Here is a 27,732-nt window from a genome sequence, read left to right as displayed (position 1 = left end):
ATTTTGCACTCGTCGTGTCACTCACGTTTTGGATGTCGTGTCACTCACGGTATATAGGAGGGCACCATTTTCCATAGAGAAGGTTTGATTGATTCTGACTATATGTGCTAGATAGGTACACTATTTACGTACATGTATGGGTACTCACAGAACTCCTGGACAGCTACTTGGGCACGAATCCAATCATAAGTGATGATGGTCAGAAACCCATGTCCGAAATTTGTCGTGTCACTCACGCATCGTTTTTCAATCATATCTACTAAACAAATTGTAGAATTCAAATCAAACTGGTAGTGGCCCATGCCAGTCCTACATTGTATATAATATAGTAGTCATGATTGATTCATAACCTTTAAGTTTAAAGATATGAGCCCTTAACCCTCTCCGATTGTCGTGTCACTCACATTTGAAAATGACCAGTTGACAAACTATTTACATCATTTCCAGGAAGAGGTTCACAAGAGAAGCTTAGCAAGTAGTCAAGTGATACTGAGAGCATTGTTTATGGCCTAAAGATTGAGTATTCAAGGCATGCAGAGAACATTCACAACGGGGAAGAGAAACCGTGGTCACTCACTGAATCTTCTTCAGGAATAGGATCTTTGTTTCTGTTCTAAGTATTCAAGAGATTCTGTTCCAAGTATTCAAGAGATTCTGGAGCAGTGGTTAATGGCAGCAGAGCATCACTCCATGCATCACTTCCAGAAAAAGGACCAGGAGCAAGGTTTGGTTTAACCTTTTGTTGTTGTCAGTGAAGTATTGTTGATGAATCTGTTTCCTACATATATGTTTGATGGTAAAGAGTAAAACAAAAAAGGTTTGAAATTCATTATTCATTTTTGTCAGTTTTGAAGCAGGAATTCAATTAAAACTAATATGCAGGCTTTACAATGTAATGTGTAAATTATGATTCATGACTTTTTTTGTAGCTTGAATTTTTTTTGTGTTTAAGAAGTATATTCTGCAAGTTTCAATAGGAAACAGCAAGGGCAAAATATAAAGCGATATAGATTAGATTATTTTGGCTGTAAGACCAAAGATGGTATCTCATAGCAATGCTTTTTTCTGTCAACTCCTGGTGGGTGTTTCATAAAGCTGTTCGTACAAAGTTAAGAGCGACTTTTAGAATGACTGGTGAACCTTATGCGCTAAATTATCGCCAATGAACTTTTAGTGGTGAATATCATTTACCACAAGAAAGGATCACTAGTCGAACTTAAAGTCACTCTTATGAACAGCTTTATGAAATGGCTCCCAGGGTCCATTCCATCCAGCAATGGGGTCTATGTCCATATGTCAGTTGAATTAAATCTCTGTGGCTGCTGCTGTTTAACAAATAATCATCAAAATATTTGGGTGGCCTAATTACCCGATGCTGTTTCAGATTGCAATCGCTAAATTGTTGCCTGCTACTAAATATCAGTTTCTTTTTTCAGAATAAAGTTATTACAAGACTCAATGCCCCATCTCAAAAGAGGTTTCAATTGTACCATGGTTCAAAACCATGGACTATGCAGGTATGTGTACATTATTATGATTATTTTATCACATCTACTAAGAAAAGCCCAATTATGTATGCAAGTCCATGGATTTGAACTGTGGCGTGGCCCAATTGAAACCTCTTTAAAGAATATTGGCCTATATTAAACAAAGTTCAGATACTTGACTTTGAAGGTCTTTGGAATGCATACTCAACTCCGCTTCTTTTTCTTTATCCTGGTTAAGAATGGAGAGTCATAATATAGATATATGGACTGCTTTGAGAGGCATGGTTGTTTCTAGAGGCTCAAGGGGACTGCAACGCGACTGCCCGAGGGCATAGTCTGGCCGGTGCGGTACCTGCGAGCCAAAAGAAACTACCATGTCTCGAATATAAAAGCAGTCCATATATATTTTATGAACCGAATTAAACATTAGCTCTAGTCTAGATCTAGGTCTAGGTCTAGATCTTAAGAAGTTAGGGTCTAAGCCTAAACGCCGTAGCCCATGCTAACATCAGGCCTAACTTGTTATGTTAGGAGTAGGACCTAACTTAGGTCTCGAATTCGAATATCAAAGCAGTCCATACTGGTATGGTAGCGGTAGTAGGAACCAAATTAGGGTCTGATTGAATAGACCTACCGTAAGCCTAGCCTGAGTCTTAAATCTCCAATAGAGTCTAACTTTAGATCTAACGTAGACCCCTACGTCAGATCTAAGATTAAACGGAACATTAGGTCTAAGTTAGATCTAGAGTCTACTCTAACTTCTAAGCTAACGTTAGATCTAACAACAACATTATCATTAGACCTAACGCCTGGACCTAACATTGTTGTTTGTCATACCGAACCTTTGATCTATGCAGTGACCGTCTTATCTTTTTAGCCGAATCCCCTTTTGCGAGCATGCATTTGAACCATAGAGATATGATTTGAACGAACAACTGCAATAAGACTTGATGATTGATACATCTGTTATGTCCTTATAAGTTAGTCTTCTTTTCAATAATGCCATATTTTTTAACAGGAATAAACAAGCAAAGCTCAAGATCGGCATCATTCCTGCGATATGTCATATCCATTGTGCGCAATAAGCGCGTAAATGCGCGAATTGTCTAAAACTTTCGATCAAATCACATGGATATTTGATCCGCAATCACCGCAGGAAGCAACATTTTGCAGGCATTCAAATGGAGATCTCGGCCAAATTTTGCTATGCCCGTCGTTAAAACTTTACCAGCGTACCATTCCTGAGCACCAGTAATTTCAACCTCATAGAAGTGTTCAACTTGTTTTCCTACACATTTGCAGTGAAGGTTTGAGAAAAATCATACCATCAATTTAAGAATTGAGTATAGAATATAGACAAATCCATTTTGTTCAGTGCATGCCAGCCACTCATGTGATCTGGGAAACCTCTGATGCAGACAAACACATAGGCCCATATTTTGAAGTCAGGTTAAGCTTAAACTCAAGTTTAAAGTTGTGGTTTAAGTATGGATAGCCAATTGTTTCATAAATCACTAACAGTAGAGATATCATATATCAGCTCATTTGGCTCTTAAATCATTCATAATTGTTAATAGGAAGTATAAATAAATGATTGTCTTTACCATTGAAGAATCAGGAAAGAGCACAGTAAATATAATAAACATACAACTTAATAATATTTTTGAAACTTTAGGCTTCCCATAATTTTAGCACAGAGATAGACCATGGTTTTAGTTAAACCTGACTTCAAAATGCGGGCCATAGGGTTTGTCTATATGTACCTGAGCAGTAGATCTGGCTTCCGGGTCACAAAAGGATTTTTCTCAGGAAATATTTCTGAAACTAGATGATTGTTTCCTTTCCCAGACTGGTAGCATATCTTCAAGGTGACCTCAAAGCTATGTTGCTTTTGTAATCTTACAGGGTCTCTTTATCAGATAGTTAATTCCAATCTTTAACCTGGCTTGTACTACTTTGGTCTACTTTCTAAGATGCTGTCAATTATAGGAATGAAATGTGTGCCATCAAACAAGTCACTCATGTTGCCACCTTTCAATGCTTACCATCACCATAAATTGAATGTTGTCCTTGCCCCTTGTCTGACTTCCTAACCTAACTAGGGTCTTTTTGTCCACCTTTCCTCTTCCACAGCCAATGACCAATGTTCAATATGATTTAGTTTGTTTTGCAATTTATACAGCTTTCTACATCATCCTTCTGATCAGAAATAATACCAAAGATTCTATGAAAGATTTTCTTGAATTCTTTCCCTTCAGGTTTGCATTATTGAGCAGTTCTTGGATTCTTACACGGAAGAGAGCACCAAAATTTGAACAGATTATGGTCTCTTTTCTCTACAAATTATGAAATATGTCGTGGAGTTATGGAATGCAATAGGTGTGAGTTTGACTCAAAAGGATTCTGTCACCGCAGCAGTAGTGTCACTCCCCATATCCATCATTCTTAAAGTTCAATCTGTTATTGTGAATCGAAAGTTTTGGGACTTCTTGTGGAATTTTGTTGTTCCAGCCCCATGGATAATGTTCCCCATTATACTCAAATCGTTCTTTGCATAATGTCGTGTTGGGATCGGTAATTATAAGAAGGGAAACGTAATGAGGAAACTTTGGAGAAAGTTATACAGTTCAAAATCACAAAGTATTTAATTATCAATATTCAGCTACAATTCGAAGTACATGAAGATTCAGATGTAATAGGAGACTATGAATATAAAATAATTTAGAAATATCAGATTGAGATTCGGAGTGAAGTTAAATTAATATTCGATGGACGTCTAAGTCTTGAAGTCAGTCAGTCTATCTGGATGAGTGTGGGTCTAGTATTCTTCTGTATTCTATCTCTCTAATAATCAAGAAGTCTTATTTATATCATTAGTTTTGGGGGTGTAACTATTTAAGGTGGGAGTGATCTAAACTTGATCTGATTGGACTACAGGTAACTGTCTATCAAACTTTCTCTGGTATAAGGGGTGTGGTGATGCTCTATGCAAGTGACTGGGGCTGGAAGTGTGAGTCATACTTTTTAGAACCTTTGTTCCTTTAAGTTAGCTGATGTCACCGAGGGTTGGTATTTTTATGGTCAAGGTTTAGGAGTTAAATGGTATTGGGGGTTTGGGAATTCTTAGATGACATTGGGGGAGTTTGTAAACAAGTGAAGGTGAATGACTGAAAGGATAACAGGAAGTTAAATACATACTACATAACAATAAGCTAAATTGCTCTCCGGCTTTTGAATCTTTCTTTTTCCGTCTCGAACGTCCTGTACGAGTTTGCGTTTTGTTTGGCTCCCTGTTTTATTGGGGATTTTGAAAGAATATGTACCGTTATCAAACTTTTCCCTCAATTCATTCTTTCCTCTTGACCCTTTGGTGTTCGTCCAAGATTTCTAAATTTGAAAAAACTTACTTTTCAGAGAATTTAAACATGTGACTGTAACATGGACTTTGTCGAGAGGAATTGCATACTGTGACATGAGGATCACAACCATATTCAGATTATTATCCGAGAGGCATCCATCCATGTTTTGGATCATACTGAAGAGAAAGATTTCAGAAATATCCAATTCAAGAGTATGCATATAGCATTTTCTCCCTCATTGTTTGACACAGCTTGAGTACACAGAAACAAGCCAGCAAAATGAACAAGAAATGCATTAACACATCCATCATTAAATACTTTGAGATTTGTCAAATTTCAACAAACAAAAATGGTTACATGTAACTTCCAAAAAATGAAAAATTAAGAATAAAAGGGAGCTAACAACAGTCAAAGTTCTCGATTACAATAGACTTGTTTGAATCGACAAAAGTGCCTCTCTGGGCAAAGGCAGTGCAGGTCCACCCTGACAGTTTTGCAATATACGGACTTCACTTCATTCTCCCCTTGAGCATTGTCAATTATACATGTAGTATACCCATTGTTTTGCACACACTAGTCTATCATGTTACACTCAAGATTTTCTGCATCTGCCTCAGTCAAGATCTCTGGCTTATGTTGCCGAATAGAGTGGCAGAAATGAATGTGATTACAAATGCATCCCCCATTCCTATTATAATGTTCACACTCACAGAAAAGCTTGGTGGGAACAACTTTGTACATTACACCTGGTGTCCTTTCAGATTCTGGAAAAAATGTGTTCTCCGTGGTTGTGAATATTGCCAGTTAACTTTGTCAACCAGCCCTTCCTCACAAGATGCTCTGCTCTGACAATACCCGAGGACTGTCTCTTTATACAATCCTTTCATGGAATCTTGACTTTATCATGAGATATTTTAACACCTGGTTCATTCACAAATTGATGAGATCATCAAGTCGACATTTTTGTGTCATTTTAGAACTGATGCTTGAGTCTCAATAAGAATCAGGGGATGGGGGAGCAGAATTTTAAAGTTGATTGTTTGTGTTTATAGTAAACAAATGGTGTCAAGAAACGCAACTCTGGGGCATCATATGGTAAATCACAGAAAGGTCAAACATTTTCTTTATATTCCACCATCTGTATGTTAGGCAGTCGTTAGTCCATCCATTTGGTCCCTTATACAAATGTTCATACATTTTGTACAATCTTGTTTGGCTAGCTTGCGACTAGCTAGATTGTTTCAAATATGTAAATGAGTTGCATGCTCTGTTGCTAGAACTAGCTTGCAGCAATTTATACAACTAGCTCAGCTGGGCTATCTAGCAGCTAAATTGTATACTTGGAATGAAACCAGTTTGAAACAAGCTAGTAAAACCAGCTTTTTACAAGCTAGTTTAGCAAGGATGCATGCAACTCATTTGCAGTCCTCGGGACTGGCAGTTTTCTTTCTTTGTATCAAAATTGAAGTACATAAAGATAATTGATAATCATTTTGTGATAAAAATTTTTACTTCGTTGTAACAGGAATTTTGTTATATAACCGTGTTTGTTACAATCGGAGTGCACTGTACACCATGATATTATAAATTTCATATTGCTGTGAATCAAAATTTTGTATATGGGTTGCAAAAACAATAAAGAAAAAAAAAAAATCAATTTTGGGACCCGAAGATTTTATTTGTATAAAAATATTTAGTTATATTAGGGTCCTTTATGAGAATCCAGTATAATGCAAAAAGTAAACTCGTTGAGGGAAACTTGGAGCTCTTGCTGACAAACGTCGTTCATACCGTCAACCCCCTCTTCAACTTGCTCTTCAACATCACGAGCTATCAGACCTATACCACAGAGTTTCCTGAAGCACTTTTGGATGGTTTCAGGGCTGGTTTCCCTCCATGAACTAACGACCCAGTTGATGGCCTGTAGAACGTCTGTCTTCTTCAGTAATTCAGGTGCTCTCAGCCCAGGCTCTTGCTCCATACCTCTCAGCTGCTTCTTCCTGAACTTCAGCTTAGTTGCCTGTATTATGCCTTGGTCCATGGGCTGGGTGATGGAAGTTTGGCGAGTTTGCTGATGGAGAGCTGCAGTTGGGGATGACAGAGGGCGTTGTCAAGAAGCATCAAGATGTGCCGGCGCTGTCTAGTTATCTTGGTGTTGAGAGACTTCATGTATAGCTTGAACAGGGTGCTAGTCATCCAAGCCTTCTTGTTAGCATGATAGTCTACTGCAAGGCTTTTCCTGTCGATTCTGCCAAAACAGTTGGAGTTGATCGATTTCCTGATGACCATAGGTTTCTCCTTCTCCCCAAGTGCATTGGTGCCCAGCATCAACGTGAGCCGCTCTTTCGATCTCTTACCTCTTAAGCAGTCAGCGCCTTTGAAGTGCAGAATGCTGTCGACCGAAGCCTTGAAGAAAAGACCAGTCTCATCCATATTAAAGATGTCTCTCAGCTCATAACCATCACAAAACTAAGGCAACTTTGTCTTCCAAAGGAAACGCTGACAGGAAACATTCGGGCTGTAGAATCCTTGAACCACTGGTAGACCATGGAGTTGAGTTCATCGTTGCTGGGTCTTGCAGAATTTTCTTTCCTGTTGAGAGGAACATGGCTTTCAAACTCCTCTATCCATTCTTGCTTTCTCTTGAGAATGTAGGAGATTTGTGTTCTACCACATCAATGACCTTGGGTGCTTAACCTCTGAGCAGTAGATCGAGCGCTCAACTTCTGCTGATCGTGCATCTTGATGACTTCAATTTTCTTTTCAAGAGAGAGTGGATGGCTACCCCCGATTGCGGTGTTATTAGGAGCCATTGCAGATTCTTGGAGTAGTGTATCTGAGTATAAACGGAAGTTTATGAAACTGAGTTGATGACATGCGAGGTGAGGGTAGACGATTTTGATGAATAGAACAGCAGGTTGTAGGAGTGCATTGATTCGTCAAAATTTTGGACAAGTGCCATTATCTGGGATTGTGACGGCTTATATAGCGTCGAAGCGGGTAATAATTGGTTCAAAAAACTTTTTTTCAGTTCACTTGTTTATTTTTGCCAGACAAAATAAAGAGTAATATGACTTGAACCTGAACATAATAATGATATTATTTTTCTAAAATTTATTTTGACTTAACAAATATTTTTATTACAATTTTCATAACATAGAAATAAACATTAAAAGTGAAGGAGGTCGCTTCGACCTGAATGAGGTCAAGTAATTACGCCTTCTCGCACCTTGGTACCCGAACAATGGGTGCGAGTTGCAGGTGCGAAACTTTTGATTAAACAACTAACAATAGAAAATCTTGGCTAAGTTACAATAGAAGTTTTCTAACGAACGTTACATTGCCAACAATGATGCCGCCAGCTCATTACTCGTATCAAAGGCTCCCCTTGCCTTAGCCTCATTCCACTGAACGAATGTCTTCTCCCTCAAAACAATATTCTTTCTTTTCGCTCTTTGTCCTTTCTCCCGTTCTTCATAGTTCGCTCTTGCCCTTCACCGCAATTCCTCGTATTTCTTTTACCTCAATTCTGCCATTTAAAGGCAAGACAAAACATCGCTCCCTGTGTAAAAAAGATAAATGTTGATACCTGAAAATAGTATGGATATAACAGTTACAATATTAAAATGCCGTCATGAAAATCTCACATCACAAAAATCATTGGATATATTTATAAAAATATGAAATATAAGTGACCCTCTTTCAGTTGCAGGAGTCCGTTGTGACAGAGAGTTTGTTGCATTTCAAAATTGTGCCATGTATTTATTAGTAGCGCCCCCTTCCGATGAGAGTGTGCAATGCTCATAGATGATCGTTGATTGGTGCACTGATGTGTGGAGGCGGGGCAACGAGCGATGAGGAACAAGTGTTTTGCTTCTAGGAAGTACGTTCCCATATACACATTGGCGTTTGCGAAGTGCCATTGCAGTTTAGCCGATCAGGGTGTCTGTGTTTACAAAGAATCCCCATGTTTCCACTGCCGCCATGTCCTCGCACTGATTGTGAGCGCTGATTGTGTTTATGATACGGTCTCATGTGGTCGTAAGAGGTCAAAGGCCAGTCTAGTGTGTCTGTGTGACTATTTATAGAAATCCCAACACCACTTGGATTTATTGCGTGTACAACGTAGGTCAATGCTCTTTCTAATTATTCTTTGTAATGAATAAGTGTTTCTTACCCGAATGAGTATCTCTTCGAACAATACATTAAGATGTGGTTGTGGAGCGACTCCAATTCCCCAGTGTGCCTAGATTGCAAGAGAAGAAAATAATTGAATGGGTGCCTGCATATCAGCATATTGCCAAAAACAATACAAAAACATCAACAGCTCTTACTATATCCCCACCCCGTCTTCCCTGAATGCGGCACAGCATTCCAAATATGTAAAGGGTATGACACATTCTGGTTTAATTATCTGATCAGTAAATTAGACATCACAAACAGGAGGCATTTGATGTATAACATTTAGGACCGTAGAGCACATGGTATCCCTTCCCAAACAAACTAATCAAAAACAAAAAATATGTATAAGTGAAAGATATCCCAGATTTCTTGATGAAAAAGTCAAGCAATATAGAAGAACAAAATGGAAAAATATATCATTTACCTGAAGTTCACATATCTCACAATTGTGTTGATGAGCTTCTTGTCTGTCACCAGGCGGACAAGGGCATCATGTGGTGGCATGCCCGGTGAGAGCCACTGATAGCGTTCTGTGAGCTCTCCATGTTCACATCTTGGCACACCCCCGAAACCTCCAGTCAGCACCCATTCTCCGTTCCGGCGTGACGTCATCTGCCCTAGCTACGCCTTGGAGACCGATCACTTGCCCGCCCGCCCCAGACACAAGATATGTATGTTACTGCCCCAAGAGGGCTACAGACAATGAATGCTTTTACAGTGCTGTGTTTCTTATAATTCGAATAAACTTCAGCTCTGGCTTTCAGTTTTTTGGGTCGATCAATAAAAATCTCAAAACAATCCATGATCCCTGTCAGTCGAGGAAATAGAGCTTTAAACACAGGAGGTATTGTTCCCTGGAGGGTTTCTCTATCTGGCCAGTGTATCAGAAAGTCCAACTTAAGGTGAAGTAGATCAGTCACACGCCCAAAAATATCTGCGATTGTACTTTTTGCAAAGCCAGTGTGAAGAGACAGATATTCAAAAGGGATATTGTGACGTAATTTTACTAGAGTTATTAGAAGTTGCTGTGGAAGTGGCATAATATTGCTCATTTTTTTTGTGGATACTGATGTCAGGAATGTGACTAATGTAAAAAACACAGACAGAGAAATCCCTGTCAAAAACTTTGACTGCTTGTCGTCAGTTAAAACGCTTGGGTCCAAACGCGAAATTTTGAGTAGTTTATTTGCCTGGTCCAAGTCTGCCTGCAAAGTTTCCTTTTCTTTTCTGAGCATGTTGATTTCTTGGAAATACATGTCCCTTTCCTCATCACTTAGTTTGGAACTATGGTCTTCAGCAGCAGCTTGTTCCAAATGCTCTGGTTGCACTTCGTCTATTCCATTGGATTCTTCACCACCAAAAGTTTTGTGCTGACTATTCGCCTCATCTTGATCAACATGTATAGTACTAGGAGCGATCTCTGAAAATGATCGTTTTCCAGAATTTCGACGATACCCAGATAAGTTGTTCATTTTGCGATTTTTTCCTTTTCCATTGCATTTGTACGATCTTCTCTTGGCAGGGACGTCATTGAAGACTGAAGAAACACAGACGGTGCATAATCAGGATGTATTGGATCAGTTTTTGCTTTGCCTAGGGTATAAAGTAGAAAAACAAATTATTCAATAAAATGTTGTTACAAAATAAAGACATACATAGGCAAATACATGTAAATTTTATTTGAGAGATTCACAGCTGTCACAGTTTGGGCCAAACTCCTAAAAATAAAAGAGAACCGATGAAAAAATATTTAACAGATTTTTTTCAAACCTACTTATAAGTGTACACTGTTTTCAGTTAATTGCACAAAATGATGCTAGAGTTATTTTTATTTCAAATCTAAGTACAATTCACATGGAAGTATGAAAGTTACAGTGCATACTGTCCTGGGTTTTAGGGGATTAAATTATTTGCACACATAAATCCAAAGTTCATCCCAGCATAGATTCCTATCACGACACAGTAATTTTCATGGAAAGCTCCCCCACCCCGACCTTCCCTACCCAGGGGAGGAGGGAGGGCCGGTTGCAGCTGGCACCAGCCAGAATATTTTGATGGGGGGTGGGGGCAATCTACATGTATATGCTTAGATGAGTTGGGTGAAGTTAGCGGCCACTTATATCTTTGTGTGCAAATAATTAGGTCCCTAAAACCCAGGATTGCCATCTTCTTAATCGTATTTCAGAATCAAAATTAGACGTTCGGGTTTCGTAATTAATGACTTGACTTGCTTGTCATGTCACTGTCACAGACTCACAGTGTCGGTCTCAGCTCCCGAAATTATTTCACAAGAAATTAACTTACGTAAAATTCAGTACATGGGACTGAGGAGAACTGTGAATCTTAGCTTACACGAAGCATCATCGTTTCCTTAATTTTTGGCCAAGATATTGATTTGTCTGATGGAAAATAATAAAAAATTCGTAGTAAATGATATCAAAATTGTACCTGATAAGAAGTGTTCCGAGCAAACATACGTATATTTCGACGATGGCTCCCAGCGTTTCTTGGTTTGGGGATCTTTTCTCCCAATCGCGTTTACCCATTTTTCCCACCTTTCTCGTTGTTTTTCACGGTCTGGGAAGATGGAAAATGACAATGACTTCCCTTTCATCATGTTATGATTGTGACATCCTACAGCACAACAACTTTTCGGCATTTTCAGTTATTTTCCGCGACAGAAAGATGGAAAAATCAAGTATAGTGTCTAGATCTACCTACGTCTTCACTAGTTCACAATGCATACAAATGGTTCGTTGCTCGCGTCGCTAAGGAGTTGTTTTCACCCAGGCAATGCGGGGGGTCCGCATTCTAGCGAAAGTACCCGGATGATCGGAACCGAGAATTCATGCTGGTTGCACACATGGTGTACGAGTCCTCGCCACTTGCTCTGGAAGAAAAATTATAATATTGAAAGTTCATTAAATTTACTTTTATTATTATTTTAAAAAAGGGAACAAAAGAACAAAGAGAATGCAATGTATATGTATCAATACTTAGATAATCTTTTAACTGCTTATTGTTATTTGATTTGCTGAATATACTATTACCATATATTTACCTAATTATTTAGCTAATTATTTGTGTAAAGGACAATTCAAATAATTTGTCTGACATAAATTTATCAACTCACGTAAAACAGATCTTCATTGCCACTGCAAGTCTCGGCACAGTACCAAAAATGGTTAACTACATGCTTTACCCAGAACTTCAAAGGCCTGGTCTTTGCCCAACTCAATGGAAATACTTAATGCTTTCCCCCACATAAAGGTAACTTTCTATTAATTTCATGTGTGCCATCAACATTATGATATATATATCCTTATTTGTATCGAGGCATTCACAAAAAAAAAAATATATTAAAGGGGTACTACGGGCTGACAATAATATGGTTTGAATATTCATGACAGTATAACTGTTTTTTGCAAAATATTGTTAAACTTTTAAAATTCCATAACTCTGTTATTTGTCATCTGATTTTGATGAAATTTTCAGCATTTTGCTCAGTGAATTTTACTCTTTTTATTTAGCTATAAATATTTCCAGCCCCCTTTAATTAATCTCTTATAAAACTTGATTTTTCATCCTCCAGATTGAATTATTTTAAAATTATATAAGTAAGGCATCATCAAATAGGTTTTGCTTCATATACACAAAGTGATGTTTATCTTACCTTGGACACCTTCTTTCCTGTTTTTGGCTCCGTGCCAAACATCCCAACTGTGGATAATATCTGGATAATCTCGTCCTGTTAAAAAGAGTATCATTAATCCAGTAATTTCAATTTTAATTGCTACTACATTGATTATGACATGCAAAAAAAACATCACTTTACAGAACAACAACCAGATCCTCATGACACCCCTGTCTCCATAGTTGTGGAACAAGAACAAGAACAAGATGCAGCGCGATCCTCTAATATTGCAGATTTGCGAAAATATTGAGGGGTCATTACGTGCCCCCTCCCTGGACCATTAGGGTTAAAGACTTGTGAATAATAATTACCTGCAGTCAAATCTAGTGAGGACACCCAAGCATCTCAGCTGGTCATCTTCAGAACCCCTGCCATGTAGAAGAGCCTGAAGAATGCGACTCTCCATTTCATTACGCATGCCAAGGAAGGATGACAACACAAGATCTTGAGATACTGCTGCTTTCAAGGATGCAGTGAGAGTCGCCTTATTGATGCTTATAGGCCAGTAACCGCACAGGACGTAAGCATGCGCAATTATGCCCCCTAGGGTACGATAGAGATCTGTAGCATGCAGCCTGAAAATAAAGATGAGAAACTACTATCAGATTTGAAGCAGAATAAATCTCATGCCAATTTTATCAAAATTCAATCATTCTTTTTTTCATTTTTGGTTGAAAAAAAATCTAAAAATAATAAGCGTACCTTAACAAACTCAAGGGGGTGGCTATCTCCTCTGACATTGGCCAGGACTGTCCTTTGCTTGGTAAAGCGGTGATTCACAGATGGGGAATCATTGTCCACGTCGGTCACTCGTACCCATGGTCGACCAGCTGCCCCTAGATCAGAACCACTGTCGGAATCACTCCCACCACTACTCTCGGGCAACAAATCTTCGGCTTCGCTGTCCAGCTCGGATTCAGCTCTCCTCAAATCCCCGGTTGCCTCTTCCAGAATGCTCTCTTCTTCCTCTAAATCGCTCAGGTTTGGCACCTCATCTTTGACAACATTGCTGCTACGATCGAAGTCAACATCCTCCATCTCGACATCGCTTTCCAGATCCATATTTTGAAGAAAGTCTTGAAAAAACACCGATGAAAATCTTCGCAAATGCACGCGATTCAATTGTAAACAAAAGAGGATCTGGGCTCGGAAATTTTCGGTGGTAACCGGAAATTTTCGGACAGAAAATTATTCAAAAAAATATTTCAAATTGCAGCAAATTTATGATACAATATCACTAAAAAAATAAAGTTTGTCTAAATCTTGATTACAATCGATTTTACAACGTAAACACGCAATTTAAATACCCGGTAGTAAACATTTAAATGTCCGATTTTCTTCGTGAATGCAGTTTCGGATTTTTTTTTTGCTCCGATTTCAAAGACCAATCAGAGCCTTTGTATCATCCCTAGCTCGCCGATTTTTTTGCTAATAGAGAGTCTATGATTGGCTGATACTGTTTCCATTCATAATTCGCCTCCCCGTGATCTACCTTCGCAGAAATACTACGTAAACAACACCATATTTGGAGGGCCACGATCGTGGCCCGTCGATATGTATGGAAGGCCACGATCGTGGCCCGCCGCAGATAAGCATGCCAAGGAAGGATGACAACACAAGATCTTGAGATACTGCCGCTGTCAAGGATGCAGTGAGAGTCGCCTTATTGATGCTTATAGGCCAGTAACCACACAGGGCGTAAGCATGCGCAATTATGCGCCCTAGGGTACGATAGAGATCTGTAGCATGCAGCCTGAAAATAAAGATGAGAAACTACTATCAGATTTGAAGCAGAATAAATCTCAAGGCCATGGATACTGGGAATCCTGTTCAACAGAAGGGCAATTCCAAGCAAAAGTAGACATTTTCTAAAAATTTATATTGGCTCTATTTCAAATCTGGATCAAATTTTTCTAACAAAACTCAAATGGAATTTCATAAATACAAAAGGGGAACATTATTAGCCACATTTTTTTTCTTACGCATCTCCATATAGGATAATCCAAACCATACAAGAAATTCTATACATGGGACTACATATATTGTTTTTTACTTAATTTCAATTTAACAGAAAACTATTGCTTGTTTTGTAAAATTTTCTTCTGGATAATCTGAAGGTTATCATTTTGCATCATATCAAACAAAAATTTTAAAATAAAAGTTCATTTTACGTTGCCCACAAGTGGATATTTCTGATGTCACTCCGTAACCAGGTATGGGTTTACGTTTTAAGTCGTAATTAATGAAATAATGCACCAATTTTTTAATGTAATGCAGCATATTAAGCTAGAACAACATAGAATCCAATCAATAAATTATGATAGCAATTTATAATTCAGAGTTTGAGCAATATGTTTTCTCCTCAAATATGCATGTCCATTTTGCGTCACTCCGTAACCATGTTTATGAATATTCATATCTCCTTAATTCAGTGGATCAAAATAACAAATGTTATTATATTGAAAAGTGGGTTTCAGCAACTACTGTCAGGTACCATTACTTGGCAAATAACTACTCAAATGTGGGTGATATCTTTGTCTGAATGCAAAAAACCTGTTTCTGAATGTCACTCCGTAACCGTGGAACTGCCCAGAACTATTCTCAGTGATTTAAGATTTTTGGATCCATTATTAAATTTTCCAGTGATTGTAAGTTTTTTTGGGGAGAGGGGTATTTTTGTTGCATTTGCCTGTGAAAAAAATTGAAACTTTTTAGCAATTTCACTTTGCAGGGCCGAGTTTTGATTTAAAGATACATGGGTTAGCAAAATACATGTACGACGCATACATTGTCTACTCATCACAGTTAATGTGTTATGCACCCATTATGGACTTCACAATCTTAACATAATCATGATGTAAATAATGGCCCATCAGGTGCAAACGCTTTCTTGCTCGATTTAGATTGAGAATGTGGAGAATCTTCTTGCAGTATTCCAAGGCCTTCCGTTTAACCTTTAAAAAACTAGGGGCATCATGCAATCTTTTAAATGGCTTGTCCATTTCTGCTGCTGGAAGTAGCAGAGACGCCAAGATGTGTTTATAGTGGAGATTGAGATTTTTTATGACTCCTTTGTCCATCCGCTGTTTTACACTGGTTGTATTCAGTGGAAAAAACACAAGTTCAATGTTTTCCAGTGTTACTTTTGGATGGGCTAGGCACTTAACAACAATCATGGCAATCAGTTCTGCCTTCCCATCTTGTCAAGTTTTTGCAACCAACCCCCAAAATTCATCCATGCTTTCTTATTGGCTTGATACTTAACAGGAAGTTTCTTTTTCATATAGAAAAGCACTTGGACCAATCATGAAAAGTGGCATCTTATCACTCCTATCAACTTGGCGCAAAAGAGGGCAGTGATACACGTTTTAGACTGTATGTTTTCTTGACAGTATTGCATTTATTGATATCCAGGGGAAAGCCTAAAAGTTTTCTATGGATTATGGTTGCACTACGTTTGGGCAACCATTCCAGTCCATTCAGACTTTCATAAAGTTGTATTCTGAGCAGCATATGCACATTAGTACTGCTCATATGGTCAATTCATATGATTAAAAATCCTGACCTACTTATAGAGTAAACTTCGCCTTTGTCGACCTTCTGTCTTGATTCCCCCCATAGAAAAGCCCACTTTTCTACGTCGAACTATTGCCCGAGTCAATCAAGTTACTGGACAATATACTCATAAAAAACATGCAATTTTCATCTTCGAAGGTCTTCTAAGACGAACAAGACAAACATTTGCCATACACTCGATCGTGACCATTTCAGTACAGATACACTCGTATTAAATCTACTCTAGACCGCCACACACTCTAAGCCATTTAGTCACACAGGGAACATCTCCACACCCCCTCATACATAAATGCAATACTGTCAAGGAACAATAACCTAATAATTGAGTGTAAAGCTGGTAACACCAATAAAAAGATTTTGAGGGAGCCTTTGGTATCGCAAGAATGTTATGGGTAAATGAAGAGATTAAACTAGGATAACTGTGCTTCATGTTACCCCAAATTGTATAATCGTCCTTGAAATCTGTGATAGCATTGTATTTTTACCTGTGATCGTTGTTGGGCACTTTTTCAAGATGTCCAGTCATATATTTGTCGGCGAAAGCCGGAAAAAATAATTGGAACATCTCTTTAGTCACCCCGTCATGGTCGACAGCGATTTCATCTTTTAGCTCGACCGTAAGCCGATGGTGTTCTAGCTCGAGGTTTGACCTGTATGCATTCAGAACCGTGTCTATGATGTCATGACGACTAACAACGATTTTTCTATTTGCACAAAGGTACAAAAAGGCCTGTGCTCTCCTTCTCTCAAGCTCGGTCATGTCTGTTATATGAATATACATATATTCCGCCATCAGAAAAGCGGCACCTATAGGCTATGCAGATGAACCAAAAATGAGTTTACGATAGTAATTGTACACACTATTATAGTTATCCATTCTCTATGGAAACTAAACACACACTGGTGTGCCCTGAAAAGTATCGTTTAAAAAATACAATGATTAAAGCGCATCCATAATTAAATGTTCTGAAAACATTATATTCCATGTCCCTGTTAAAGTTGTCCTGGCTGAAATACAGCCTGCTCAGGGTCAAAGTGTCTGCAGGTTGTAGCCGCCAGTCTCCTCTAAGTCCATCAGTGGAGTTGAAGTCCACCCTCAGGACTTGGTTGGGGAGGAAGGCATTGCTTGCTGTCCAGAAGGTGAAAAACTCCATGAATTGGTCTGAACGTAGAGATGCCATCCACGTCTTCAAGAATATGATCACCCTTTCCTCCATTATCCTATTCACATCATCTTCGGAGAAGACAGGGAAGATAGCATCTTCCAGCTTGGTCGCATCTGGGTATGCGTGCTCGATGAGGAGCACAATATGCTCCTCGCATACTCCATGCCACAAGCTTCTGTACGTATCGAGCCCTTGTCCCTTCTGTAGAAAGGCATGATAAGGCCTATATACAGTAACAGCACTTGCCAAACTGGCAAGCACCTCTTGCACGTTCTGGTTGGTGACCCTTTGTCTAGAAGAGAAAAAAGAAATCAGATGAATAAAAGTGCATGTTTACCCCTGCCCCTTGACCCCAAAATTTAATCTACGGATTAGATTTAACATCTAATAAGCTTCCACAAATTGTAATACCCCCAAACCCCAAATAAGAAAAAAAGGGGATTACCCTGCTCTCTGATTTGAGGAATTGATAAAGGTTTGATTTTGCACATTTAGCTCATTGCAATTTTTTTGTGTTCATTTTACCACATTTAATTTCTTCACAATATAGTAGCAACATGATACTTTGTTGTAGTTTCTTTTGTCATTATCCTTCCTGCTGTACAGAGGAACCTTTATTTCTTGATAATCAGTTACAACTGCATTTACTGTATCAAAACTGGGTAGACTACATAACGTTATACCAAGTTTAACAAACCACTGACTGTGATGAAATTCAATCCTTACTTTTCTGTGTCTCTTTGCAAAACAGTCACTGCAGTAACTCGGCAGGCAATCCAAACAATTGAACAACCCCATGAAATGTTCACATTCATCACGCACGAATTTGGGCTCCTCCCATCATGTGCTATATCAAATGCCATAGTTGGTGGCCACATAGTTAATGAATTGGCTTCTGAAATCCAATTGTTAAGAGTCTTTGGGTTGGGTAGTGATCCCGTTGGAGTCTCGAGAATGTCTTCAAAATGCAGGGCTTTCTCTTTGTCCGTGTCTGCTTGAGACGTGGCCGGTGCTGCAAGCTCTGGCATCCTCTTCGCGGCGAAGACCAAGGCAACCAATTCATCCTTTTTCCCACTTTTAAGTTCCTTTTCTGGAGAAAGTCTTTCAATGCACCCACGTTCCACAGTTTAATATTGTCGATTGATATATCCTCATCATCCATGATGAAACACAAAAAACAAGTTATAAATCTGATAAAATTGTTGAATTACAGAGCAAAACAATTGGCAAACTTAACCTAGGCTCATATAATTTGCTGTGTATGATACTAGCCTAGATCCTAGCAATTCTATTGATTTTTAAGTCAGAAGGTCAAAAGTGAAGTCGCCATCTTCCACTTTTCTTGCTTGACCAATAAATCAATTTTCCGCGTTACAGACGGGCGTATTATGTGCTCGCCTTAGCAACACTCTTGTTGTTTTCACTGGATCATCTGAAAAAATTGCGACATGAAAATATGCTGCCTGGTGAATAAGAACTGCAGCTTTCTTATAATCTCTGTGGGCTGTGTTCCATCCAGTGTGTCTTCATGAGTTTCTTTTGGTTGCTCATACTGTCCAGAAGACTTGTTACATGTGTTTTCTGACTATAAATTACCTATTACTGAATTAAACAAACAACATAATGTTCTTTCATTAACTTATTGATGGGTGATTCCATTTGTGTCGTACGGGACATTTAGAGAACATTTGACAGTTTTTTTACAAGAAAAACAAAAAATATTCCAGTAACTAAAGGTGATCATCAAGTACTACCAGAGTGTTAGGAAAACCAAGACTTAACATGACTTGAATTCACATCCTGTATAATACAGATTTAAAATAGTAATGTGTCGTACGGACGCAGAAAAATTTGCTTTTTTAGAAACCCAAGTTTGTACTCTAAAGTGTGAGTTGGACAGATAATTTTCATAGAAACTGAACTCAAATTGATATTCAATTACCCAAGAACAAACACATCTATGAAAGAAAGCAAAAATAAACATTCATGAATAAATAAAGCAAATTACAATTTTCGAGAACATTGTGGCGAACAGGACACTCAAAATGTGTCATACGGGACATCTCTAAATTGAAGCCAAACTTTCTTATTTTATGTCTCTTTGACTTTTTCGATCACTTTATTTTGCTGATGATAATTATAATCCTATCAAACTAAAGACATTCATTATGTTAGAAACCGCTTTTGGCTGAATATTTCTGTTAATATATCATAAACAAAACAATGTGTCGTACGGGACACTTGTGTGGCGTACGGGACACATGTGTGTCGTACGGGACACTTGTGTGTCGTACGGGACACTTGTGTGTTGAACAGACTCAAGTGTTGTACTGGACAGCCTAAATAAAACAATGAACTTTTTATCAATCAGAAGGGGAGCATTGTCCCTAAATTCTTCCTTTTAATGAAAACCCTTTTAATAAGTAGTCATTCAGGACAATATAATTAATCTGGAGCAATATATTATCTTTTTTTTCATGATGGGAAATGTACAATGGTTCACAGCATTTTTACGAGCTGAAAAACTTGAGGTTTTGTGTGAAGTTATATATTAGTGAATTAATTGATGATTTCCAATACACTATTTAAACAATGAATGAAGGAAACTGTTTGTGTAAATTATGGGGCTAAAATGTTATGATTTTTCATATAAAATGTATATATACATGATATATGTCACAACTCACTTGAAATCCCACAAAATATTTTTTTTTCTAAAGAAATGTGATTCTACTTTTTCAAAGCTTTCTGCATTTCATGAAACCATATGGGTTGTCTTATTTTCCAGATTTTTTTTAACAACATGGTTTTTCTTATTTTCCAGATTTTTTTTTTTTTACTTGAAAAAAGTAAGGAGTTTCAATACTGTATGTAAAAAAATTAGTGATCATCAAGGGAAGTCCAAATAGATGATAGGTAAATATTTTTTTTTACATCTTATAATAATTTCACATTGGCATGCAAGAGGAAGTCATCTTCCAGGCTCGGGTGAATCAATTATAAAGATTTTCTTTTCATGCTCAATGACAAAGAAATTAACCTGCTCTGACCAGTGAAAATCACCAGTTTAGCTGAAGGGACTCACATAAGAATACGCCTACATGTACATGAAGTCAATTAAAATGGTTAGATTCACCTTTTTCATGTTCTATGGAGATTAAAAAAAAGTACTATTTCAGTTCACTTTATGTCAAATCAATTACTTAAATTAAAATAGGCCTACTATTTATAGTTTCTGAACCCAAATCCTGCAATTAAATGCAGTATATATTGTGTCGTACGGGACATGTCCCGTACGACACACACTTTGTCGTACGGGACAACTTTTAATAGGACAATTATTGAAAAATGAAGGGCAGTAATTAAATCCTTATGGGATAAATCGATCACCCATGGGTCAGAGATAGAGAAACTGTTATCATCAAAAGTTAGAATTGTAGGAAAAACATTTTCATGTGTCGTACGGGACATTGCCAAAAATAGGTTCGGAAAAATCAGGGCTGCCCCCATTATGGATCATGAAAATGTTGTAGATATTATTTGGAACCATCAATGATACATTATTCCATTGACCCGCAATATTTTCAATCTTCTCGTGCTTTGCCAATAATCGTTTCAGGCAGTGTGTGTACTTGACTATTTATTTAGGAAAAATTATTGAAAATTGAAAATTCAATTGTTTCCCAAAAAAAAAACTATGTCTGACTTCCTTTTTGGTTAAAACTCATATTTTTCATAAAATTTAGGCATCATAGTAAAATATTACACTACTTATGACTTATTGAAAGCATGTTGAAATTTATGATATTTTTGAAGTTCTAGTGTGGAATCGCCCTGATACAAGAGCATTCATGCAGGGACGAACATAGGCAAGTGAACACAATGATGATGCTAAAATACTACTTCCAAACCTCTTCTGATCATTGTAACTCATAGTGCTCCCTTCTCTTCAACTTTTCACTTGTGAAATATTTTGTGATAAATGATAATGTTACACGAAATGTAAGCTCTTCCATTTTCTCCTGGACGTCTCTCGTTAAAGATTTTCAGACGGGTAATTTGAACTTTTGAAAACGCTTGAAATTTGTACTATTTGGCATACGATTCTGAAAGTTTGAATACCTTGTGGTACTTCCTCTGCCCCATTATTGCCTGGACTTCTGTGGATACCATATTATGCAATTAACTATCTTTAAGCTTTATGAAGTGAATGATTTCGTTCCTAGTCACATCATACTTCTCTAGGCATGGCATCTTTTTATGGTTGCCAACTTAGACAAGATGTGTCCTAGCTTCAGAAAAACTGAAGGATGATTTACTGAGCCATCCCCAGCCTGTCCTACCAGCTTTACTATTTCCACATTTTTTATCAAAGTGGGCAGGTGTCAAGGATCCATCCATCCCAAAGCATTGTCAACTTGTCCTAATTATTTTTATTCAATGATGTTTTTCTTTGTTTAAATATAGAGGTAGAAAATTTGTAACGTCAGGGACACTATATTCACTTATTGTATTGTTTTAAATTAAAGCTTTTCCTTGTACTTTGTCACATTTTTGTTATGTATTTGGAAATGGAAATAAAGTGAAATGAAATGAAATGAAATCTTTAACAAAATGTCTGAAACGTAATTACCTTCATCTAGTTCCATCAGGAGTCTTCCAACAACAGTCAGTGCCTTAACAGCTGGTGGAGCTTGGTATATGTTTTTGTTGGTGTCCTCAGAGTGACCCAAGTGTTTGTATACATAGGCTCTGTCCTGCTACGGGACATCCATCAGCGAAAACAGTGTGCTGACCCTGTGACGGTTCTTGGTTGCTGTCAGGAGCTCGGGTTTATTTGAGGTCAAGCCCCTCGCACACATTGCTGACAGCGTGCCAACCAGAAACATGATCTTGGGATCCGCCGGTACTTTGGAACATGAAGGGGTTGGTCTGGGAGACCCCAACGTCTTCCCTAACCTTCTCATCAGCCAAGAGGCGCATAGCTGCATGTGTGTCTTCTGGAAAAAGAACAGAAATGAGATGTTTCACCCCCTCTGCTTTGGTATAACCTATAAAATTGTCTCAAAAACACTGAACAATAATTTTTGATTAGATACAGTTTTACGGACTTTCAGGGACCCATCTACGGCCCTAAGGCATCTGCACCCAAGAAGCATATGGGACCCATATTGGTGAACCCATATAAGACAGATGAGACCCATATATCAACAATTTCCAAACTGGGTATAAAATGGGCAATATATATGGACAAACCATCTGGGGCCCAAAGGCATCGATCTGCATGGGACCCATATGGGTAAGCCGATATAAGCCAGATGGGACCCTTATCACTGATTTCAAACTTGGCATTACATGGGCTGTGTTACAGGAGCAATATATGGGGCCCATCTGGCATCCGGATCCATGAGTGCTAGCTATGGCCAATGTGAATGGATTGTGGGCTGGGCTTTTATGTGGAGTGGGTCTCGTTACATGGCCAGGACGCGCGTTTCCGTTTTACACCCTGGCGAAGGCATTTTCCGGAAAAATAGCCAAAAAGCGACTAGTGAAGAGTCTACACACGTCGCTGGTTGCAGGCGAGTCCCACACCACCGCATGCAATCTGCACAGTTACTGATCAGAGCACAGAGTTCCTCGGCACTTCATGTATGTACAGAGAGCAGTCATATGAGTGAAATCCGAACATGCTTTTGCAGTTGCGTTTTTTTCTAAAAATAAATTAATAACTAAATGAATAGAATGACAGACAAAATAAAAATAAACAGATACCTATAATATAAAGACAAATTGAAGTTTGATGGATTGATACACTTAGATGCCGAAAGGTAGATATAAAAGACGGATAAATAGATAAAGACATATACAGATAGATAGAAATAGAAAGACAGAGAGATGGATAGATAGATAGATGGGGGGAGAGAACTTGAGAGATGGAGAGATTTTATAGATAGATAGATATATGGATGGATAAAGAGAAATAGAGAAAGAGAAAAAAAGACAGACAGATGGATAGATAGATATAAGATAGAGCATTAGAGAGATATATAGATAGATAGAATGAGAGACACGGAGAAGATAGAAAAATTAACAGATAGATACATAGATGAATAGATAGATAGAGAGAGAGAGAGAAATAGAGAAAGACAGACAGATGGATAGATAGAGGGGCTCTGAGGGGAGAGAGGGATAGAGAATTTGAGAGATAGGTAGATGTTAGATAGATAGATAAAGAATGAGAGAGACAGAGAAGATAGACAAATGAACAGATAGATAGATACTGTAGTTACATAGATAGAAGATAGATAGATAGATGGGGGAGAGAACTTGAGAGATGTTATAGATAGATAGATATATATATGGACGGAAAGAGAGATAAAAGACAGACAGATGGATAGATAGAGGGAGAGATAGAGCATTAGAGAGATAGATAGGCCTAGATGTTAGATAGATATATAGATAGATAAAGAATGAGAGAGACAGAGAAGATAGACAAATTAACAGATAGATAGATACTGTATACATAGATAGAGAGAAAGACAGACAGATGGATAGATAGATAGATAGAGAGAATTTGAGAGATAGGTAAGATGTTAGATAGATAGATAAAGAATGAGAGAGACAGAGAAGATAGACAAATTAACAGATAGATAGATACTGTAGTTACATAGATAAATAGATAGATAGAAGATAGATAGAGAGAGAGAAAGACAGACAGATGGATAGATAGATAGAGAGGGGCTCTGATGGGAGAGAGAATTGGAGAGATAGGTAGATGTTAGATAAATAGATAAAGAATGAGAGAGACAGAGAAGATAGAAAAATTAACAGATAGATAGATACTGTAGTTACATAGATAAATAGATAGATAGATAGATAGATAGAGAAAGACAGACAGATGGATAGATAGATAGAGAGGGGCTCTGATGGGAGAGAGGGATAGAGAATTTGAGAGATAGGTAGATGTTAGATAAAGAATGAGAGAGACAGAGAAGATAGACAAATGAACAGATAGATAGATACTGTAGTTACATAGATAGATAAATAGATAGAAGATAGATAGATGGGGGAGAGAACTTGGGAGATGTTATAGATATATATATGGACGGAAAGAGAGAAAAAAGACAGACAGATGGATAGATAGAGGGAGAGAGAGAGAGAGAGAGAGAGATAGAGCATTAGAGAGATAGATAGATGTTATATAGATATATAGATAGATAAAGAATGAGAGAGACAGAGAAGATAGACAAATTAACAGATAGATAGATACTGTAGTTACATAGATATATGAAAAATATTTGAGAGATAGATATATAGATGGATAGAGAGAAAGACAGACAGATGGATAGATAGATAATTTGAGAGATAGACAGACAGATGGATAGATATATAGAGAATTTGAGAGATAGACAGACAGATGGATAGATAGATAGAGAATTTGAGAGATAGACAGACAGATGGATAGAGAATTCGAGAGATAGATAGACGGATAGAGAGGAATAGAGAGAGAGAAAAAGACAGACTGATGGATAGATATAATTTGAGAGATAGATGGATAGAGAGAAATAAAAGAGACAGATGGATAGAGAGAGAATTTGATAGATGTTAGATGGATAGACAGATAGATGAGAATGAGAGAGAGAGTAGATAGACAAATTGACAGATAGATATATCATGTAGTTCCATAGATTGATTTCTAACATACACTACTCAAAAAAAGTTAAGGACCACTTTTTAAAACGTACATAAAGATTTTATACAAGGTGTTTTATTTCTGGAAATACCTCAGTACAACTGTCCTAAATGTCCTTAAACACGCTGTAATCAATTTCACGCATGGGTGGTTTCAGTTGTTGCACAATGTCTCTCGCATCACTGCACATCCTGAAAAGTGGGCCCCGAGGGGTATCAGCTACCGACATGAAGTGGTAAAAACGAATGTCTGAGTGTCTTTCAGGCAGTTCAGTAACGAGTGTGACCACCTCCTGCAGCAATAACGGCTTCACAGCGCTGTCTCATGGAGCTGATGAGGCGATTGATGTCTCTGACGTCCAGTGCATCCCATGCAGCCTCCAGAGCCACACCCAGCTGCTGCAGTCCAAGTGGATGGGCTTCGAGCTGCTCGAGACTCCTCCCCATCATGTCCCAGACGTGCTCTATCGGGTTTAAGTCCGGGGACCTCGCTGGCCACTCCATACGCTCAATCCCCTGGCCCTCAAGGAACTCGGTCACCACCCTAGCTCGGTGGGCACGGGCATTGTCATCCATGAAAATTATGTTTTGTCCCACATTTTCTGCAAATGGCACCACTATAGGTTCAAGGACCTCATCCCTGTACCTCACTCCTGTCATTGCTCCCCCTGGGACCACGTAGAGACGAGTACGGTTGGCGTAGGTGATGCCTCCCCACACCATGACGCTGCCTCCCCCATAACGGTCATGTTCTGCAATACAGGGGTCTGCAAATCTCTCTCCTGGTCGCCTCCAGACTCTCGAACGTCCATCATTGTGGTCAAGGGAAAATCTGCTCTCATCTGTGAACAGAACTCTACGCCAGTGCTGTCTGGTCCATCTGACATGCTCCCGGGCCCAGTTGAGACGAATTCTTCTGTGAGCAGGGGTGAGTGGGACACACTGAGCTGGCCGTCTGGCATGCATATTGGCTCTGTGAAGTCGGTTACGGATTGTTTGAGTGGAAACAATCACTCCAGTTGCTGCAGCGAAGTCATTGTTGAGGCGGCGTGCACTGTGAAAGCGGTTGCGGAGGCTGAGATTCGTCAAGTAGCGATCATCTCTAGGGGTTGTCGAAACTGGTCGGCCACTGCGGGGTCTCTCGGAGTATAGCCCTGTCTCTCGGTGTCTTTGATTTGCTCTGACACCACCTAAGTGAAACAGATGTAGCCAGAGCCCTAGGGATGCTGGAAGCTGGCCTCAGTCAGCGAAGAGTAGCCAGAATGATGGGCGTGTCACACAGTGTCATTAGCAGAGCAAATCAAAGACACCGAGAGACAGGGCTATACTCCGAGAGACCCCGCAGTGGCCGACCAGTTTCGACAACCCCTAGAGATGATCGCTACTTGACGAATCTCAGCCTCCGCAACCGCTTTCACAGTGCACGCCGCCTCAACAATGACTTCGCTGCAGCAACTGGAGTGATTGTTTCCACTCAAACAATCCGTAACCGACTTCACAGAGCCAATATGCATGCCAGACGGCCAGCTCAGTGTGTCCCACTCACCCCTGCTCACAGAAGAATTCGTCTCAACTGGGCCCGGGAGCATGTCAGATGGACCAGACAGCAATGGCGTAGAGTTCTGTTCACAGATGAGAGCAGATTTTCCCTTGACCACAATGATGAACGTTCGAGAGTCTGGAGGCGACCAGGAGAGAGATTTGCAGACCCCTGTATTGCAGAACATGACCGTTATGGGGGAGGCAGCGTCATGGTGGGGGGAGGCATCACCTACGCCAACCGTACTCGTCTCTACGTGGTCCCAGGGGGAGCAATGACAGTAGTGAGGTACAGGGATGAGGTCCTTGAACCTATAGTGGTGCCATTTGCAGAAAATGTGGGACAAAACATCATTTTCATGGATGACAATGCCCGTGCCCACCGAGCTAGGGTGGTGACCGAGTTCCTTGAGGGCCAGGGGATTGAGCGTATGGAGTGGCCAGCGAGGTCCCCGGACTTAAACCCGATAGAGCACGTCTGGGACATGATGGGGAGGAGTCTCGAGCAGCTCGAAGCCCATCCACTTGGACTGCAGCAGCTGGGTGTGGCTCTGGAGGCTGCATGGGATGCACTGGACGTCAGAGACATCAATCGCCTCATCAGCTCCATGAGACAGCGCTGTGAAGCCGTTATTGCTGCAGGAGGTGGTCACACTCGTTACTGAACTGCCTGAAAGACACTCAGACATTCGTTTTTACCACTTCATGTCGGTAGCTGATACCCCTCGGGGCCCACTTTTCAGGATGTGCAGTGATGCGAGAGACATTGTGCAACAACTGAAACCACCCATGCGTGAAATTGATTACAGCGTGTTTAAGGACATTTAGGACAGTTGTACTGAGGTATTTCCAGAAATAAAACACCTTGTATAAAATCTTTATGTACGTTTTAAAAAGTGGTCCTTAACTTTTTTTGAGTAGTGTAGATAGTGGATAGACAGATATGATAGATATAAGGATAGATATAATATGAAAAAAGTAATTGTTTTATTTTTCAATATTTTAGCTATTATTATTTGTTTTCATTCATATAAACG

At 39.0% G+C, this 27,732-nt stretch overlaps 1 long non-coding RNA gene across 1 annotated transcript in view; it reads left to right on the top strand.

Moving 5' to 3' along the window:
- The window catches only part of LOC135155722 (uncharacterized), a 34,712-nt gene extending 9,475 nt beyond the window's left edge, over positions 1-25,237 (top strand). Inside the window, exon 4 of the long non-coding RNA XR_010294911.1 lies at positions 448-25,237. This is a non-coding gene — a long non-coding RNA (uncharacterized LOC135155722). The remainder of the gene's footprint in view (positions 1-447) is intronic.
- The last annotated feature ends 2,495 nt before the right edge of the window (positions 25,238-27,732 follow it).

This window comes from Lytechinus pictus, chromosome 10 (genome assembly GCF_037042905.1).
Source record: "Lytechinus pictus isolate F3 Inbred chromosome 10, Lp3.0, whole genome shotgun sequence".
NCBI lineage: Eukaryota > Metazoa > Echinodermata > Echinoidea > Temnopleuroida > Toxopneustidae > Lytechinus > Lytechinus pictus.
The sequence above is the reverse complement of the archived record's forward strand: the minus strand, read 5'-3'. Positions and strand labels throughout refer to the sequence as shown.